The following is an 18,922-nucleotide window of genomic DNA, read 5'->3' on the forward strand; positions in this document are numbered from 1 at the left end:
TCTTATGCAATCTAGTTTCAATGTAGTCTACTCTTGACCACCCTGAGATGACCTGGCACCTCTTCATGCACCTGCCGTAAAACTTAAAGGCTTCAGAAATTCCTTTCTTTGAAGTGTCCTAATAATAACAGTCTAACCTTTGATGTTTCTTCCTGTACCACATGCTTGAACTTCTTATAATCTAAAGTGTATAACCTTCAATTGCTACACACAAACTGGTTGCACATCTTGAGAACACAACACTATAAACCTAACACAAACTGTAGTAATGATGTTTTTATTTCATTTGTATTTAGCATTTTATTTATATAGCATCATAAACCTAAATGCTTAGCACAATTGGGCATTAACAATCTAGGCTGATTAGCACTGAGCAAAATTCACCTTCTACAGCCTGAAGACAGGAAAAACTCATGCAAAATAAACTTGCTGTGCAAAAACGATATTTTAGAAAAAGATCTTTTTCACACCAAAAATCAAAGAGAACTTCTGTTTCCAGTGACTTGAGATCACTTTCAGAGAGTATTTTTTGATGTATAAAAATTACTGGACCTTGAAGAAGTTAGAGAAAGTTATTTTTAAAAACCCTTCTTAGCCTGATTGTTACCTGAGGTTTCTGTAAGTTTTTACAGAGCCCTCTGAGAATGTCTGTCCAGTTCTGTTTTATGTTACTTCACAGATTTTTAACATTCAATAGTCCTTATCCCGTGCAAATGTTTAGATCTAAAAAGAATTGTTTCTAATCTCTATTTTTAACTCATACATCAGGGATGAATTTTATCCAAGATGCATCGTTTATATAGCTCTGGGGAGAGAAAAAACACATCCTCCATGTAGCCCTAGTCCTGCAAAGGCTCATGAACAAGCTGAACTTCCCTTGCTGTAAGCCATTCTGCTGAAATTGTGTGCAACTGCAGAGTGCTGCTCCAGCATTATTTAAATTCCTGCTTTTCCTTTTAATCACTCTTTTGGGTGGTCATTTCCAGCTATTTTTCACCTTATGGTTTTCCAAAACTTCGGGGCATTAAATCTAAATCTTGCCCTTTGGTTGGAGATTATTTTTAAGATCAATTTTTTGTTCTTTGAGAAAACTGAGCTTAGGAAGTAAAGAATTTAAACAACAATTATTATTCACATTTTAGGGTAATGTGGTTTGTCCAATTGCTTACAACAACTGCAGGGTTCACTTTCTTCATAACTAATTTTAAGTCAAAGATTTGCAATGAAATAATCATCAATGAAGAGAAAGGTCTTCTTGAGGGGATATAGATTGCCCTAGTACATCCACAAGGAGAACATGTTCCTCTCTTCAGTTTCAGTTTTGTTACTAGATCTTTGCAATGGATCTATATTGATTTCTATTCAGCTGAGTTCAGAGCAAGGTTCAGTCTATTGGTCTCCAACTGCACGATTAACATCTAAATTTACAAATTACCAAAATGAGAGCAGATGCAGCTACATCTATGTACCCAGTAAAATATCTATAATAAAACAGGAAAAGGTTTGGAAAAGGGGTTTGGAGAAGGATAACCAGTATGATCAAAACTCAGCAATAGCCTCCAAGTATGGGTGGGTTAAATAAATGATGTTCAAACTGGAAGAAAAAAATTATAGATATATATATGTACTTAAATGACTAATGGAGACATAGTAAAGCTCCATAATATCAAGAATAATGTGAACAGGATATATAAGGAATGAATGCTCACTCTAAAACTGTTGAGGGGCTATCAGATGAAACTTGTAAATGTCAAGTTTAGAATTAAAAAGAAAAAGGGCATTCTTGATATACAGTGCATAGTTAGGGTAAGGAATTCTTTAACCTGGAAGACACTTGGACCACCAAAAGCATTTGGAGATATTCATGGAAAAGAAACCCATTAGGACTAGTAAAGAGAAACATGGCATCTCTACAAGAGGAAATACCCCAAGAAGCTTGGAGTGTAATTCTGAGAAGTACCACTGCACAGTTGCTTTTGTATTCTTCCCTAGGCATCTTTTGATGTCTCTAGTCAAATACAGGATATTGGGCCAGATGGACCTTTATCCTGACCTAGTGCAGGCACCCCTACAGTTTGAAAGAAACTGTACAGCTATGTGACTCATTTCAGTGTCTTCAGCAATAAGGTAAAAGATATAGAATATTGAGATTTAAAAAATTCTGAAGAAATGGTATATCTATGTACACAGAAAAAAAATCAATTAGATTTCTCAAAGACTATATGCTAAGACTATATGCTACTATATAATGAGGGAACCAGACACTTCACTTAAGAGTTTAGTTCAGAATATCCCTTGTTAATACACTACTGGAGGTAAAAATAAAAAATTGGTAAATGTTGGGTTATTCATACTGTTTTGTGACATTTGTCTTTTAAATCACAAAGGAGCCTCCTAAGTGTTTCTAAAGCAGAGTGAAATCAGCATTTGCCTATACACTTTTACCCCAACCTCCAAAGATTCCTCAGATCAGTTCCAATTTGTGAATTGATTCTTGGTGATGTTTTTTCTACTATTAGTTTCCCACAACTCAGTGCAGTTTTGCAGACACCATTTCACATAATAAAGGCATTAGCACCTCCTTGTTTCAAAAAAAGATATCTCTCCAGCCTGAAATTACTTTTGCTGCAGTATCACTTTACAAGCTCTTTCCTAATTTGCTACTCCCTATAATTCTAGGTATTTTCAGTCTGACTGCTTTGTAAGTATCTCCTTCCATTATGTAAAGTGGTTTCTTTTCAGATTCTAGATTGTAGAGCTACTCAAAGTGAACAAAATTTTTTCACTTGCATTTTTCATTATCATGGTGCACTTAAACCATTTCTTATGGAACTTAATAATATTCTGTAGTTGATTAGAGTTTAAAAGGTCTACATTATTCCTTCAAATATGTACAAAAAGCTCCTATTGACTGACTTTAATTAACTGAATTGATTTCAATTTAATGGTCTAAATTCATTCTTCATCTAAATCTACTGAAGTCTAGTGAGCCAAATATTGCGTGACACAGCTGAATTCCACATCCAAACCCAAGGCAATATTTTGATGTTGTCCATTACACAGATGAACAAACTGAGAATACTCAGCACTGAAAATTGAGTAACATGCATATGCTGAGCTATACGGAAATTTAGACTAGAGTAGGTTAGTCCTTACGTTGCATAACTATAAAAATTCTCCTCCTAGGCCTAGTGATTACCACCCTGAAATTCTGGAGTGGGGTCACACAAATAAGTCTCCCTTAGACTTCAGTAGAGGTCAGGGTTTCCCTACACATCTGCAGAATAACAGCTCTAACGCAGCGGCACTATGTTTATTTAAAGAAACTCAAAAATAAAAATAAAGCAATTAGGAAGCTTTCCAAGAGCAAACAAGTTGAGCAGGAAGAGAAAAAAAAAAATCAAAGAAAGCAGGAAGCAAGGCAAAAACTGTAAGTATTTACATCTACATATGGAGTTTGAAAATGCAGGTGGTTTCTGTTTTGCTCCTATTTACTTCAGAGATTGAAATATCCAGATGTCAGTACAAAAATATACTTGAGAACTGTAATACTTTAAAAGAAATTGAAAGTCATGCTCCGTCTATACTACCCTTTAACTGACAGTTTATCAGAGACTTAAGCAGTTAATACAATAGTTGTAATAACAAAAGTAAAAACTGCAAATTATTGCTCTTTCCAATGCCCAGCCTAACTTAAAATGAGAGTCAGCTTGTTGAGTCAATGACTTCAGAAAGATTTGAATTAGCTTCAAGTTAGAATAATAGTTTTTAGTAATACAGCTATTATATCTCTAAGAATGAACGTGCTCTGTCTCTTGGCTGTTTGGCCAGTTAACCTACTTTGGGACAAGAACAGCTGTGGTAGGTAAAACCAAGGTTTATCAGCTGGAGTATCCTATTTTAACAGTGGTTGATAAAGGATGCCTGGGGAGGGAGGTCAAGCATATTGCAAGACAAATTGGAATAGTCTCAATTTCAGCCATTTGTTGCACAGAGACATCCTGAACCACTTCCTGAATGCTGAAATTGGAGTTTCTAGCTCTTGATAGTGTTTTCTTCTATTAAAATGTCCAATCGTTTGTTTAACTCGTATAATATCTTAGCATCCCGTGGCAAAGAGTTTCACACTACATACTGTGTGGAAAAGTTTAAAATAACCCAAAGTTAATACTATCACCTAACATCATCACTTGAGCCCCTTCTATTCTTGTATATTATAATACAATAACAAATAAATATTAAGGTATTTTAGTACCTGCTGCTCGGCAATTTTAAATGCATCCTATATTCTATAAAGCCATCGCTGTATGCAATTTAAGTCATATTTTAGAAGATTATACCAGAAATACAGATAATATGCAATTGATAATATTGTTTTGATTGAATAAGCTGAATTAGACCATGAAGGAAAACATCAGTCAGTTAAGTTGGAAGGAGATACCTTTCTTGTTCTAAACCCTGGATTATTCTACAATCATCAAGCATTACTTTCAACACAACATTGAGGAGAAAAAGCAATGTTTCTTCAGATGTACTTCTGGGTTCAGGAGCCAAAAAACACCATCTGAGCAATATATTTTCCAGCACAGGTGTCTGACAAACACAGGGACTCACCTCATCTGCTCAGTATACTCAATCCTGTTTAGAAATTGAACAGTGTCTTAATATTTCAATAGCTTGAAGTTGTTTCACTAGGTCATGATGAACTAATCTAAGGCCACAATGGCTGAACTATTAAGTGCATAAATGAAAATAAGCAAATAGTAGTTATGACTAAAAGCAAAAAGAAAATTGCATCCTTCCACTGCCAAGCAGAAATTAAAAAGTCTTAGCTACTACAGTACCAGGCTTTTATGACCAAAAAAAAAAAAATCTAACAACTTCCTCCTGATGAGAACAAAACCCAACAACGTTCATATCTTTAATTTTTTTTTCAATAAAATATTTTTTTCTGCAATCCTTTTGATTTCTACACTTTTATATTTCCGTTATAGACTAGTCTGGGTTGAGAGGTGATACAATCTGAGGTCACCACAGGATTAAATAGCAATCTTTGCTGCCACCAAGCATAAAGTTTGGGGATCACGATGGCACACCCAGCACTAACTGAGGTAATCATAAGAGATTTCATCTCCCATGTCTTCTTATTTGCCCTAACCTAGGTATATCATTTTGGTCTTGTTCAGGTGTGTTGGTGACAAGCCAAATGAATTAAGAATCCATCAGTACTGTTAGCGTAGCAACCACATAACCACCAAGTGATTATATGAAGGTGCTTTATTCAGCGCTGGAAGCCGGGGCAGGTGCCCAAATCTGGCTTCAAGTCCCGTTACTTCCCAGACATTATTTATACATTCAACATTACGTAAGGTATACATATTCATTACAGGTTGCAACATCAGCCTCGCATTCCATTCTAATTAGCTCCCCTCCCCTTTGCACATGCGTGGTGCACTCTGGTGGTCGTCCAGGTGGTCGTCCAGGTGGTCGTCCAGGTGAAGTAAGGAGTCTTCCTCTCCGCTAAACTTTTCACCTTTCTCACTCGACGCATGCTCCCTCCGCTCCTTGGTTCTGCTTCAACTCATTTCAGCATTTCCAGGCCCTTATCCAAGGTCAGGTTGTACCTGTTCCCTCCCAGGGTTCCCCTTCAACGATTCATTTAAATGTTCAGTGTACTCCCTAAGTTTCCAGTGTACATAGATTAATTGATAATGTAAGTACATTTGGCAATGCTTAATTATACTGTATGACCCATCACCTAAGAGACATTAGTAAAACATCCATTCGATTCTCCCCAACACTAACAGTACCAGCTACAAATAAGAACAGAGCCGTATATGCTATCTGTATTCTAAAACTATAATGACATCTGTTTCCACAGCAATCCTGATAATATCTTCACATATTCATTGAGCAAAAGGGCACTATGAAGAAAACAGAAGTGTTTATAGAGCAAAGACTAAAGGTTAGTCTCATAAGAGCTTGTTGGAGACAGTGCTTGAACATGCATTTTCCCACAAACAATGAACAATGGTGATTTACAATTTCATAGAAGCATTGAACAAATCCCTTCAAAGGCAGTGGAGGTGCTTTTCCTGGGCAGAGAGAAGAAATATTCAGAATACATTCTTTGTCCTAAAAAACAACCTTACTTTCACTTGTATACTAAAATTCAGAAAATTAGAATATTTTCTTTCCAGTAACTTCCCTACCCCTCTCTATGGAAAAAAAAAAAAATTAAACCTTAAGAACAATTATGTTTATCACAAAGCTGTTGCATAAGCAGAGATAGACAATCTACTTGCTTTTGCATTTAATATTCAAGCAGAAAGAAGTCATCATTTGCATAAAATTAAGGAGTTGCCTGAAAACTAAGTAGTTGACATTAATGTGTTCCGGCTTAGAATATATTTTTGTATGACTATGACCAATATTTTTATTTAAATATAATCAGTTCCAAGACCAAAAATGAAGATGTTGGTCATGACCTTCACAAAAAAAGCCTCATCTTCAGAACTCAATTCAGTGGGGGAATGAATGGGCTCATACCTTACAGGGTGGTAGATCACTGAGCTCTGTGTTTGTGTTATCACTTCGTTCAACTGTACCTACAAAAGGTAAAAGTTTATGGTAGCTCCTGTGTGATTTTTATTCACGTAGGAGGGAGGAAAAACTTGATACACTAATTAAGAAGATCTAGGAAATACTGTTATTGTTCTTAGAAGGATGTACTTTAATGCATATAATCATAATGAAAAGATGAAAATAAATGAAGACCTTAGAGGAGAACTTTAATGGGCAATTTCTGTCTGCTTTACAGGAGGTGATAGTAAACTAGAGGTACATAAAATAAAGATTGCAGAACCTAATGATTTTTATTAAAGCTTTGGTGAGTTTTTCAGCAGAGATGGGAAACTCCAATCATGAAGATCTACCAGCCCTTATTAAAAATCTATACACAATAGTTTGTATTAAGCTCTCAGCGTCTTAGACTCAAAGCAAAAATGAGTTCAACAGTTTTTCTTGACCATTGTGAAACAAGCAAGACAACAGAAAAAATTCCAGTCCACAAAGATGATATTACAGAACTGAGTACATTTGGATGTACTGCATTCCTAGAGCACCTGCAGTATTCAGAACTCCATTACCCAGAATTTATGGAGAAAGTTCTTTTTAGAAAAGTATTTTTCTATTGACAAACAACTTGACAAATACCTCATTTAAGCAAGAGAAGTAATTTTATTGGGCATAAACTGATTTTCCTGCAATACTGGACTCGATTACTTTGCTAAGTAACTACAACTCCCTTTTGGCACTTTATTTTAGTTTTCCCTTGTATGTTTTGAATGCTTCTCCAGCTCTGTACCATGAAGGTCACCCACACACTGACAACAAACAATTTACACAAAAAAAAATTAGTCCCTGATCTCCATAGAGGGAAGAGAAAAAGACGTCTTAAACGAAGCTTCTCTTTTCTTTGTCTTTTCCTCCTTTAAAGTCTGTTCTGTATCCTTGAAGAGAAGGGGATCCCATTTGTGCCTGCCTACAGAATGGCTACAGATCCATTTTTATCCTACATCCTATACACAGAGTTCATGAAGCTCTGCTCAGGTAGTACTTCACACCTGAGAAGATAAGCCGGTCATCACTTAATATTTCACCATTCAAGGTGACTTCAAAAAGTATATTCTACTGACTGAATTGTAAATGGGAGTTGAAGTAACCCTTAGCTTACCCTAGATCAGACAAAGACTAAAATTATTTAAACTTGAAACCATGGCAGAACAGTCTTACAAACCACTAAGGGATGCAACTCAGAATTTAGCAGAGCTGAAAGAGTTAACACTATGTGAAGAGTCCAAAAAAACAGTAACCCAGAGACTTTCTGTCATCAGTACGTCTGAGTAGTGACCACAACAGAATGGAAGGGATGTCTGTCAGAACTTAAGTGGATGAACTATTAATCATAGAATGGCTTGGGTTGGAAGGGACCTTAAAGACCTCTAGTTCCACACCACCCCACCCCCCTCCATGGACAAGGATGTCACCCACTAGATCCTTGAACACCACTAGGGATAAGATACTTAGAATGGGTGATGCTTTTATAAATAGCACATACAACTAATAGTATATTGAGGATATCAAGAGGGTGCTTCCTTGGAGAGAGAAATACATGTTAAAGTACAATTTTAAACTACAGCTTTCATACCCCAATCATTTTGTTCTCCCTTCCTAGATCCTAAACAAGAAAATCAAATTATATTATTTGTCCTCCAGACTCCTTTCCTCAGTCCCAAATTGTCTCCAATGTATGGTTCAACACCAACATAACGGGGGTTGAATCTATAGCTGGAAAAGGAAGATTGAGCAGCCCAACTCTGGAGGTCTTTTCTGGTCCTGTTGTTTTATGATCCTGTTCCTTAAGGAAGAAAATGCTTGATTTTCTATCAGAAGCTGATGTTCCAGTAGAAAGCTAATTACCTTGAGAGAAACAGATGATACGTTTGTTACTGATACCTTGGGCCCAGATCCAAACAGAACATAAATCTCCTAAAATGAGTCTTAAACAGAATGTAAACACCCACAGGTCAAGAGCTGTAAAAACCTCTGCAGAGCTGCAGTCAAGTGTTCCAACTTGTATATTTTTTCCATACCTTTAGAAAAAAAAAGTAATAAATTACTCAGAAAGTCTGCCTGAACACGCACTGAACTTCCTTATGTTTTTTTCTAATCACAAGCATTTTGGCACCACTCCCATTCTCAAGTCCAGTGGAGGTACTGAAACCAATCATTCCTTCCCCAGCAAGGAAAACTGGCATTCGCAGAGCACAAGTCAAACACATTCAAGCCCCCCACAACATTCACTGACTGAAACAGGTTGATTTCAAGCACAACTAAAGAAATAGTCTATTTGGGACTCTGAGGAAGTAACATCCTAAAAGGCATTCAGTCTGAACAAGAGATCAGGTTTAAATCCTACCTGCCAAGAGAGAATGAGTTGGAAGCTTGTTAAGATGTGCAAACAACCTAGCTACAAACCCCTCCAAACAGCGATGTTCTCCATCTTTTTTACTGAAGGTATGCCACCAGTCAGGAACGAACAATTATTAAAATGTTTAAAAAATAAGGTGGGGGTGGAGCCCAGGAGTTAGAACTCCTTCTAGAGAAGTGAATAGCCTTTAACATGAACATTTACTGGCAAAAACAAAGGAACAATCATATTTGCAAGAAGACAAAGAAGCACTGGTCACCTTCAGAACGTGTCTAGTTGCCTTCTGTTGACTGGTAAAGGACTATCCTGCACTGGAACCAGTTGGACTTTTATTGCTGAAATATGAATGCTATTAAGTTTGTAACTGACAATATGGAATGATTATTAAAGGCTCATTTTGCCCTCTTCATGTTCCCTTTACAGTGTAAGTGCACATATCCTATCTCATTTTAATGCAATAAAGATGGTTTTGAAAAAGAAATGCATTAATGATGCCTGAAGCTAGGTTTATAATTGAAATATAGAAGCTTCAGGAGAAGCTTAGGGCTAAAAGACATTTTGTACATGAAGATATCTTCCTCCTCTGGCCAGTTAGTCAAAGTGGTGAGTTTTTCTGATGACCTATCAGGGCACTTTCCTCAGAATCCAGCCTATGATTGAAGAGCCCCCCTCTCTCTCTCTCCTCCTGCCAAAGTACAAGTAGATAACCAGGATCTACTGTTGAGACATGATATTTTCCTGTTGGAATAATTCATCAGAAATTAAGGGGAATCTTTAATCTTCACCAACACAAGCTTTATAACCAGTCCTTATCTTCCGATATTTTTCCAAACATCACCAATATACAACAGCAGAGTAAGTCAAAATGTATTCAGACAGAAACCTTATTTCTGTAGTGGAAATTTCCTTTGTTTTTAATAGCTTCTTCTTGGACATCCAATCAACAGCGCACAGGAAAGTTCTTTGTGAATCTGCAGGCACATAAGAACTCCAATTTTAATAGCCATGAAAACATTTATACCTTTTATAATATTTTGTGCATGTTCCAGGTGAAAATCAAAAAGAAAAAAAAAAAGAAACAAAGTTGTATTGTTTTGGAGCTTCATTTCCTATTCATATGCTCTCAACTTCTTTCCACTTTCCCCACTGTGCCCCCTATCAGAAGACAGAAGAGGGAGTTCCTGGCTGCAGTGCTCTGAAGGACACAGGCTGATCGTGCAAAGGGCAAGGATGCAAGAAACTAAATTACACAACACTACAGGGCATCATAGTGGTATTTTAGATGAAAACATTTGTGGGTGGGGAAGGCTGTGTCAAAACCATGCTAGCTTTTTAGTTTATTTTATTAAAAGTAAGAAAAATATGAGCCCAAATTCATAATAAAAAAGACTGTTACAAAGCAGCTTCAATAGGAGCAGCAGAGTAGGCCAGACAGACATCATTCCCGGTCCATGACTCAACTCCCAGCCAGAAATTTGTATCGCGTACTGAGGATCAGACACAGTCCCCCTATTCTATAGAAAATCCTCTCTGCTGCACTGCATGCATGTCTGCCTGACCTTGCCACATGGCAAGGGCCATACGAACAGAGCGCTGGGGAGCAGTGCAAGAGATCACCGCAGCCCTGGAGCAGGAGCGGGACCTGCCTTCAAAGAGGAGCGTTCCAATTTGGCGTTTCAATTTCCAAAGATGTTGGTACACCTACCCTGACAGGCTGCTCCCTGTCTCACCATCCCAGCAGATGGAAATTGTTCCGAGTATCCAACCTAGTCTTTTCTTTCTATAAATGAGGCAGTTTTGAATAACAGATGCACAGAAGTAAAAGATTTATGCCCAACCTATTCCCCTTTATAACCTTTCTGTCCCAAAACACCTGTGACACCTCTCATTGTCCTGTTTTTAATATTAAAGAAAGCATCTAATTACAACATTTGCCAAGCCCCCACGGTTGCTTGCTGTTCCTCTGGCTTCCAGCACTTTGCTTGCATCTCTCCTAGCGTGGCTGACCAGAGCTGGATGCCATGCAGTAGAGACCTCCCCTTGTTTGGACACATTGCCCTCCAGACACATCCAATCATACCGGAATGGCAGCTTCACTTTTTGCAGAATCATTGCATTGCTTTGATTTGACTGAGACCCCCTGAAATTTGCAGACCCTTTTCCAATATACTGGTAATCAGGCAGACATTTTTATTATGAACATGCCTTGACTTCTGAAGGGCAGCATCCTACATTTTGCCTTCAAATTTTGATTTATCAACAAATATAAATTGAAGGTGGTTAGTTTCTTTTGTCTTTTAAAAAATCTAACTTGTTTCTATAACATGTCAGAAATAGAGAGTGGATTTAAAATTGCACATGTTCAACAATGCTCGATAACAAGGCACTGAGCATTGTACAAATGAGCATATTTGATTTAATCAAAATAAGTGTTGTAGGAAAATCACGTAGGTTTAATTTTTGAAAAGCTATTAAGTTTCAAATTAAATGGAAGATTAAAATAAAAATGAGCTTTAGCTGTAAGTGGAGGCTAAATTTGGTCAATTTTTGTTGTTTATCTGTGCATAAAGTCCTTGCATTTACCATTTGACAAATCCTCTAATAAAATACTTGCTGCAATCAGGTGAAGTAGGTTATTAATGGTTCTAAAAAAGATATACAGGATTGCCTCATCCTGAGGCAATTAAGTCTGTGAAGTAAGTGTGTTTAATATCTCTGGGGGCCTTACTGGAATGAAACAGGTGATCTTTCTACAATTACCATTGTTTCATTTAGAATTTCTTTAGTTTTGTTTGTTTTTAACTGGAGAGTGACTCCTTGGTTTTTATTCCTGTTGTTAAGCCTCCAGTTTGGTGTCTTTCAAAGGCAGCATGTCGCATAAAAAGTGGAGAGGAAAAATTTAAACACCATTGAAAAGCAACATAACATTTCACTTGAAGTCTTAGAACCTCTCATTGCAGAGGACAGTCCGTATTTACTCTCAGTCACCAAAATCAGTGACTCAGTCCAGACCTCAATGCCTTAAGTCAACTTCTCAAGAAAACAGTTTGCCCATACCGCCCACTCACTGCCTCTCTGGCTTTTTATCTTCTTCCATGCTCCCCTAAGGGCTTCAGGGACTGATGGATGAAGGCACAGGGAGTCAAGCCACCACACAGCCTTCCTGCTTCGCCCTCCAACACATCCTCATTTCAAAGAGATGCTAACTTACATACAGATCTCAGCTTACAGATCCCCAGCTTCAGGCACTTCAGTACAGAAAACAAATTCTTTACCACCATTTGTTTTCTGAGGGATATATTGTGTATACATCAGGGCGTTGTTTGGCCCTTTGCTATAAAATCTTGTATTTTTCATTTCTTTTTTTTTTTGTCCCCTCCACTGTGTTCTTTTTTTTCCCTGGATTTATTAGTGGGGATGGTGTGTGGAGGTATGGTTAATTACTAGAGCTTATGGCCTGCTGTGATTGAAAGCTGATCTCACCAGTTTGGGGTCTGCATTGTGTTTATTCTGTATGTAATTAAGTCTGAATACCATAACTATGCATAATGTTGGAAAATAGTGACAAAGCTTTTTTTTTTCCTTTTTCTAAGTGAAAGCACATCTGAAAGGTATTTTCTTCCTGCAGTACTGAATTTCTACAAAACACTGCACTTTGCACACACACAAACAAGCAGCAAGTCAAAAGGTCAAAAGAGGCAATCTGGTCTATGCTTTAGATAAAAACAAATGTTTGTTTATCAGATATATGTGATCCATTAAAAATAAAGTAGGAATTCAAGCAAACTGCGATCAAGGTTATCCACATATCTTGGGGTATTCATAACATCACAGACATATTAAAGGCATGCAGAGAAGAGCCAACACAGCAGGGTGAACATGAACAGCACATCCTGGAAGCAGCAGCATCCAATTGAACACAGGAGATTTGGTTGGGGAGTCCCTAAAATAAAACAAGTTGTGGGAGGCCAGGCCACTGCTCTGGCTATGGGAATCAAAAATTCTCCTGATTTCCTTACCTAAGGAGGGGGGAACAGACTAATATGGGAGAGTAGATCAGACACTGTTTACCCTGAGGTAAATCAGGCAGAACACTGCACAGCTCACTGGACCATACCAGAATTAGGCCAGACATATCATATATAGAGGGTCCAGTCTTTTTGTTTTGTATTTTGCTCTTCTACACATAAATCTGAAGTCTGCTGAGATCCCAGTTATTCACCAGTGTGACAGTGATCTGAAACTAGAGGCCCCTAGAATATCAGAAACCTTTGGCCTGGAAATTTCTCATTGCCTGCACGTACAGATAATGTTCAGAAAAACACATTTAGTATGTGATCTAATGTGATGAATGACACAGTCAGTCAGGAACACACAAAAAAAAAAAAAAGTAGGTGCAAGCCAAAGCAAAAATAACTAGAACAAATCCACAATCCTTCACAATAGCAAAGCAATCAGATCCTAGGGCACACCAAGCAAGACACGCCAGGCTGGCACATTAACCAGGAAATTCCCTTTCAGGCTTAAGAAAAGGAACAATGTACGAAAAATGACATTTTTTTCCTGAAGAACAAAGACACAGCCCCTCTCCCCAAAGTATTGAACATAGGGCAATGGTAAGTCAAAAAAAAAAAAAATCATTGAAGAGCCAATGTGTGAAATACTTCTAGGAAGATCTTGGTGTCTAGAAAGGTCCTTTTACCTCATCCTGTCACAAAAAGTAAGGATTAGACCTGCCTCTATGAGGTACAGAGAACCTCATAAATCATTCAAATGCCCAGGCACTGCATTACTAGCAACTCTCTTTTTCGGAAAGAAAGCTACTGTGTCTAGGGCCACAGCCGCTAAAGGAATGCTCTTTGAAGAAGCGATCAGCAAACTCCTGTTTCTGACATATCAGCAGACATCCATTTTTCATCCTTGCCAGGCTGCAGATGCGTAACTGAGTAAGTACTTGAACAGTCAGACTCAATCTGTGGATCAGAAAGCAGAGTGAACCAGCCCTTGTGGGACAAGATTAACTGTGCAGGTGTCAGCAAGGCTGTTTGCACCAGCCATCACCAGAGCTTTAACAGAACCAGATGTACCAGCTACTACAGCTACTTTTTTCTAACAACCTCAGCTACATGCTGCACAGAAGCCAACAGCAGCTAAAAGAGAGAGAGAATAAAAAGAAAAGAAGGAAAAAAGTGAAAAGAAAAAGAATGAAGAATGAAAAGAATGATAAGTCAGAATGACATTGATTTGCCAAAAGACATTACCTACTCTGTACCAAATTGGATATCAGCCTCAGAGACGGGAGAAAGACCAGGCAAGGACATGTCACCATTTGCAGCCTGTAGAACCCAGAACCAAGACCTAGCACCGCAGGACCAAGCCCTATCACCAGTTTGCAGCCTATGCCATGGCCTCATCCTGCAGCCCATGGCCTGCATTAAAGCAAGGCAAAAGCACAAACCCTTTCCCACCTGCTGTCCACTGGTTTCATCATAACATGCATCAGCCCGCATTTACTTTCTGGATAATCACAGACCAGGACTCCAGAGAATGCCAAGGAGAGTATTTGCCCCATAGGTTGGACTCATCCTTCAAGTCATAGTGCATGAGGAAGTGGTAGCCCATGAGAAGCACCAGAGGTGTTTGTTTACTGCCTTTTATAGGAGCTCTGCAGAGCTCAGTTTCAGGATGCCTTAGGCCATCCCATCCCTGTAGCCAAGGCTTTTGCCCCAGCTACTCGCAGCACTGCAAGGTGACATCAACTGTAACAGAACAGAGTTCTTGTGGATAATCTGCCTTTCTAATGAGTTCTCTATAATTTGTGGATCACACAGAGAGGAAGTTTGAATTTTTTATTTCTTCAGACTCCCTTTTTTTCCCCCCTTTTTTTGGTGCTGAACATGTTCAGATAATCTCATCAAATAACTTATGATAGGCCATAGAGTAGAGAGTATAAGGAATCGTATTCCCAGCTGCACAAAGTGCCATCCTGTATCAAGCTAAGTCTGCCAGTTTTTGCACAAGTAACATTACACGAGACTTTCCGCTTTATTTTTATGTAAGAACACATGCACCAAAAAAAAAAAAAAACAACCCCCTTCCTGTGGGTGTCTCTACAAGCAAAATCCAAACTGCAAGACTATTTCCTACACAGAAAACCATGACATTTCATAAGACCAACAAGAGAACAAATAAGTTTTCAGTATATGAAAACAAAAATGTCAGTATCCATCCTCCATAATAATAGTAATTTCATAAATTGTAGGGTTTGTATATGAGTTATACAGACAATTAATACATTTCTGAAAAATTTTAGCCAAAGGAGAAAAAAATTAAGAAAAAAATCACGAACATGCTGAAAGTCCCTCAACACCACCACCACCTCACATGTAATAATTATGTTGTCATTTGTGCTCAGGGAGAACAAACAAGAAAAAGACACACATCCCTGACTCCTCCAAAGAAAATGTTTGTTCAAGAAACACAAAGTAGAAAACATTTTCACAAATCTTATTGTGCCCAAGAGAAGCTGTAAGCTGCACAGCAGACATTTACACTTGCCAGAACTCCACTCTAAACGACCTATTCAATACAAACGACTGTCTGGCATCGTAATTGCTGCACTGCTCATGTGCTTGTGTTTTTCTTCTCAAAACATGTGCAAGGCAAACTTTTCAAAATGAAATTATCACAAGTGAAGCTTATTATTTCTGTCACATAGCCAATGCCCCAACTATTTTCACAGAGCAAGATGGAACTGAAATCCCTGAATTTTGACTGCATTTTGCTAAAAAACCTGGGTGCTTACTAGTAATTTAAGACAAATGACTGATCTTAAAGCCTTGCTATAATTAAATGTGAAAAGAAACAACATGCTGATAAGTCATGCATATGGTATTTATTTTGTACTGCATTCCTCCCAATCTGATTTTTGCTTCCGAATTTGCTGTCTTCTAAAATTCATGGAATTGTTCATACCTACAGATCATTTCAGCCTCTCCTCAACCCAAAAAGGCAATAAAGGATTGTTTTATGATTTGAATTTATTTTTGTATAGTTCACTGTGACTGAGGCTGCTAGAATCACTTTTTTTTTCCTTTTAAATGAAAAGTGAGAAGTTGATCCACAAATATGCAACAAGCAGGAGGGGAAATACCATAGCAAAATCCATACCCATCAACCTGTGAAATACATGAAGCTTTCTTCACATCCACTGTTTAAACAGAACCCCCACAATGACTTCACTTGAGAGCCTGCATAAGAACAAATGGCACAATATCTCAAACTTTAAAACATACAATATGTTTGCAAATTATTTCCATAAGTTAGTAAATGGAAAAGAAAAAAGCTCAAATCAAAGCAGAGGAAAGAGTGGGAGTTCTTCACCAAACATCTTGTCTCCCATTAGAAAGAATGTTTTCAGGTTCACGTAAGAAAAAAAAAAATCATTTTAAACTCTAAAGCTGTATCCATTGCTACCAGGTGGATATATTTGGAATGGTACTGCTTATGGGCAACACTTGGATGACAACTAAATTCCAGGGAAGAGCACTGTTGAGCTGTTTTCTGCTTTCCGTTGGAAATAGTTCTCTCCATACTTCCCACCACCCCTCATAAACTTCCTCCAATACATTAAGAAATGAAGAACCAAGATAACATATATTGGTTTTCCTCAGCCCCCCGTTGTGAAAGAGCTGTTTGTTTGATTTCAGAGCCACACAGGTGCAAAGTCAGTTAGGTTTCAGCATTTGGCCAGGTGCTGATTCTCATCCCCAGCGATCTGGTGGGTAGAATAATTAAAACTAAGAAGCTTGGACATGTCCAACGAGAACACCCACACTGATATCAAAAGTTAGACCCGTCACTTACTTCAGGAAAGCTATCAGCTCTACAGGTATAGATTTTCAAAGTTAGGAATATCTCAGTACCTCAGGACACAGTCTGAAACAACCTCAGTGGAGCACATGTTAGCTGGAGACCTGTGCTGCATTCAGTCCTCTCACCTAGCAAAGTTCTCCCTTTCACTTGGCTTGTCCTTTATTGCTTAATATGGTAAGTACATGATTAAATACTTAAATACCTCTGCTGCCAAAGCCTGCCTTATTATCCTCAAAGCTAGCCCTGCTTGCTGGGAGCAGTAGCAGAGGAATTACATACAGAGCAATTCCTTTTGCAAAAGCTTCTTCCCCTTGAGCATACTGATACTACAAGATTAAGTTCTCTGACTTTATTTTTCATTAGTGCTGAACCTGACATTGCTCTTACCTAAGTGATACAGATTACAACCAGAGAGATTTAAGAGTGACTCTCCTGCCTTAAGGCAGGATCCCCACACTCACGTCACACCTAGATGTTTGTCTGCCTTCTCCACCATGGCTGGAGCCCCAGCAGCCTTCCTGGCAGCCCCAGCACTCAGTGCTCTTTACAGCTGGAGACCTTGCCCTGCCTCCAGCCCGAGCCACCTTTGCTGTAGTTTAAGCCCCTTCTCTCTTCTCCTGTCTGCAGTGAACTAGGAAGTGTTCAGCCCCTCTTCTTATCAATATATATATTTTTAGTGTATTCAGAGGCTCTCCTAAGCTCTTTCCAGGATGAGTTTTATTTGTGCTATCTTTCTTCACAAATTGTGCCCTAGAGCTGTGATCAAACTTGTGATTTTCTTGAACAGCTTCCTCATTTCCCTTTATTTAAAGCTCACTTCCTACTAAACCTCCAGTTGTCTTCTCTCACTTCGCAGGAGCTTTGGGAAGGGAGAGGTTGTGCTCTCTCCTGTATATAGCCATGGGTCAGACCCGCAGGTGATATACATTGGCACAGGGCTGTGCCTAATACAAGTGCTAAGGAAATTTGGTGGGTGGGATAGTTTTTCTCACTGTTGGATTAGAAAAGATGAGGTAGGGAGAAAGGTTAGGTTTCTTTTATTTGTTTCAATTGTAAGAAAGTTAGGGCTCTTGATTTGCTCATGTATGAGGGGAGGGCGCTATTTAGGAGACTTAGACTTGTGTGTTGTTAAATTAAGGAATCCATGAGAGGCGCTCCTGGGTTTGTAAGGGACACTTTAGTATCGTCTTTCTTCTTGGCTGGGGTTTGTTAAAGTAACACAAGCAGCACCGTGTTACATCCCTCTGGGAAATGGGCTTCTTTCTGTGCAAAACCTGGTTCTTTACTGAAACTCCGAGGGTCGAAAGAGGGCTGTCCCCTGGCCACTCACTGTCGGGTAACAGTTAGGAGCCAGGGGTCACTCCTGGAGGGGGAAAAAGGTCATTCTTACTGGTGCTGTGCTAACACGCTCCAAGAAACACGAGGGAGAAAAAAAAAAAAATCGGAGAGCGCTTAGGCTGCTGAACTGATGCTGCCTGGCCCTCAGGAGAGCCCAGGGGGCTCAGGGCCAGGGCTGGGGGGGCGGCGAGCGGCAGCCCCGAGCCCCGCAGCGGGTCCGCGGCGGCAGAGCCGGCGGTGCTGCTCGGGAAGGACCGCGCTGGGCGACGATGAAACCCGAGGAAAAGTGCGTCTCTCTCCTGGCTTAGGAAAAGTTGACATCAACTCAGTTGAAAAGTAGGTTAATTAGTAGTGTCTGACAGAGCTCCCCAGCAGTGACTTACTTCAGGTGCCGCGCATTACTGCTACGCTGCTGAAAAAGGCTTTGTTTTTACCTAGCTTTGTAGCCTCGAGTGTCTGAATATTGATTAATTCTGGGTATTTGATTTCTTTGAAATACGCTCGCATTATTCCAATAAACCGCATCCTTTAATCGGGTTATATTTTTAATATGTAATTAAAATATTAACAGCCCTTTGCTGCCAGAAGTGTGACCTTTTGCAATGAAGTCGGTTCCCCGTTTAACGTCAGGGCTTGCCAGTGTCCCTCAGCGAGGGGATGTGGCTGGCCGTGGCCAGCACACTCCCTCTCAGGGACCTACCCCAGGCAGGGGGTGAT

General features: G+C 39.0%; 1 long non-coding RNA gene across 2 annotated transcripts; it reads right to left on the bottom strand.

The window, feature by feature from the left end:
- Positions 1–5,235: 5,235 nt before the first annotated feature.
- On the bottom strand, positions 5,236–17,715 carry LOC308199745. 2 transcript variants are annotated; one of them, XR_013954903.1, is made up of 4 exons: positions 16,859–17,715; positions 16,163–16,769; positions 6,550–6,608; positions 5,236–6,095 (listed from the first exon to the last, which is right to left on the bottom strand). It is a non-coding gene; the product is annotated as an uncharacterized lncRNA (long non-coding RNA). The 2 variants fall into 2 exon arrangements; XR_013954904.1 differs by having other exon boundaries at positions 5,236–6,608.
- Positions 17,716–18,922: the final 1,207 nt, after the last annotated feature.

The sequence above is a fragment of the Anser brachyrhynchus genome (assembly GCF_964034855.1).
Source record: "Anser brachyrhynchus genome assembly, chromosome: 9".
NCBI classification, from domain to species: Eukaryota; Metazoa; Chordata; class Aves; order Anseriformes; family Anatidae; genus Anser; species Anser brachyrhynchus.